Below are 2,647 nucleotides of genomic sequence, written 5' to 3' on the forward strand. Positions count from 1 at the left end.
GTAGTCATCAACCCTATCATCAAGGAGAGGCTATTAGGGAAGTCTCTCCACTATTGCTTAGTTTGCCAGTTGGTGTTATCCTTGTAGATCTCTGGAGATCTCACTAGTGTCAGCTCTCTCCTCAATCCTATAATGACTCGATCTATTAATGTATCTCTCATCCTGCTCTCCTCTATTCTTACCTCGACTCTTGATCTCCTTTTGTTGTCGTTTTGCTGTATCTAGAGCTTCAAGTACAATATTGAAAAGGTATGGAGTGAGTGGACAGCCTTGCCTTGTTCCTGATTTTAGCGGAATCACGTTAAGTTTCTGTCCATTTAGTTGAAATTGGCTGTTAGTTTGCTGTATATAATGTTTATTATGCTTAGGTACATTCCTGTTATCCCAGATCTCTCCAAGACCTTTATCATGAATGGGTGTTGGATTTTGTCAAAGCTTTTTTCAGCAGCTAGTGAGATGATCATATGATTTTTGTTTCTCAGCTTGTTTATATGGTAGATTACATTGATAGATTTTCATATGTTGAACCAACCCTGTATCCCTGGGATGAAACCTACTTGATCATGGTGAATGATTGTTTTGATGTGTTCTTGGATCAATTTGCCAGTATTTTATTGAGTATTTTCTCATCAATGGTCATGAGGTATATTGGTATGAAATTCTCTTTTTTAGTTGTGTCTTTGCGTATGAAGGTTATTGAAGTCTCATAGAAAGAGTTTGGCAAAGATCCTTATGCTTCTATTTCATGGAATACTTTGAGAAGAATTAGTATAAGCCATTCTTTGAATTTCTGGTAGAATTTTGCACTGAGGCCATCATCTGTACCTGGGCTTCTTTGGTTGGAAGACTCTTGATGAATGCTTCTATTTCCGTAGGGGTTATAGGTGTATTTAAATTGCTTATCTGTTCTTGATTTAATTTTGAAAAGTGATTGCTATGCAGAAAATTGTCCATTTCCTTTAAATTTTTGAATTTTGTGGAGTACAGGTTTTCAAATTATGACCAGATGATTCTCTGGATTTCCTCCATGTCCATTGTTATATCCCCCATTTCGTTTCTGATTTTGTTAATTTTCATATTCACACTCTGCCATTTGGTAAGTTAGAATAAAGGTTTGTCTATCTTGTTGATTTTCGCAAAGAACCAACTCTTTGTTGCATTGATTCTTTGTATTGTTTCCTGGTTTCTACTTTATTGATTTCAGCCCTCAGTTTGATTATTTCCTGGCATCTACTCTTCCTGAATGAGAAGGTTCCATGTGGTGGTGAGAAGAATGTATATTCTTTTTTATTTGGCTGGAATGTTCTATACATGTCTATTAACCCCAATTGGGTCATAACTTCTATTAGCCCCTTTGCTTCTTTGTTGAGTTTCTGTCTGTTATTCCTGTCTACTGGTGAAAGTGGGGTGTTGAAGTCTCCCACTATAAGTGTGTGGGACTTTATATGTGATTTGAGTTTTAGTAATGTTTCTTTTATGGATACCTTTGTATTTGTGGCATAGATGTTCAGAATTGAAACTTCATCTTGGTGGATTTCTCATGTGATGAGTATGTAATGACCTCCTTCATCTCTTTTGATTGTTTTTATTTTAAAGTCTAATATGTTAGATATCAGGATTGCTACCCCCACTTGTTTCTTGGGTCCATTTGATTAGAAAATCTTTTCCCAAATTTTAACTCTGAGGTAATGTCTATTTTGAGGCAAAGGAGTGTTTCTTGTATGCAGCAGAAGGATGCGTTCTGTCTTCAAATCCATTCTGGTAGCCTGTGTGGTTTTTTTTTTTTTTTTTTTTTTGGTTTTTACGAGACAGGGTTTCTCTGTATTGTTTTGGAGACTATCAGTCCAGCCCGGTCTTGAACTCACAGAGATCTGCCTGCCTCTGCCTGCCGAGTGCTGGGATTAAAGGCATGCACCACCACCACCCGGCGCCTGTGTGTTTTTATGGGTGAGTTAAGATCATTAATATTGAGGGATATTAATGACCATTGACTTCTCATTCTTCTTTGATTTGGAATGGTTGTTGTTGGTGGAATTATATGTAAATTTCCATCCTTTTATTTCTTTTGGCTGTTGGTAAGGGGGGATTATCTAATGCCTATGTTTTTCTGGTTGTAGTTAATTTCCTTGGGTTGGAGTTTTCCTTCCAGAACTTTCTGTACAGCTGGGTTAGTGGATATGTATTGCTTGAATCTAGTTTTGTCATGGAATATATTGTTTTCTCAATCTATAGTTATTGAAAGCTGGGTATAGTAATCTGGGCTGGCATCCATAGTCTCTTAGTGTTGGTAGAATATGTATCCAGGACCTTCTGGCTTTCAGAGTTTCCATGTTGAAGTCAGGTGAAATTCTGATAGGTTTACCTTTATAAGTTACTTGAATTTTATCCTTAGCTACTCTAAATTTTCTTTCTTTATCCTGTATTTTTGGGGTCTTCATTACTATGTGGCAAGGGGATGTTTTTCATTTGGTCCACTCTATTTGGTGTTCTGTAAGGTTTTTGTACTTTATTGGCATGCCTTTTGGTTGGGAAAGTTTTCTTCTATGATTTTGTTGAATATGTTTTCTGCCCCTTTGAGGTGGTTTTCTTCACCTTCTTTTATACCTATTATTCTTAGGTTTGGTCTTTTCATGATGCCCAATATTTC

This window comes from Mesocricetus auratus, unplaced genomic scaffold (assembly GCF_017639785.1).
Source record: "Mesocricetus auratus isolate SY011 unplaced genomic scaffold, BCM_Maur_2.0 Super-Scaffold_100023, whole genome shotgun sequence".
Classification (NCBI taxonomy): Eukaryota; Metazoa; Chordata; class Mammalia; order Rodentia; family Cricetidae; genus Mesocricetus; species Mesocricetus auratus.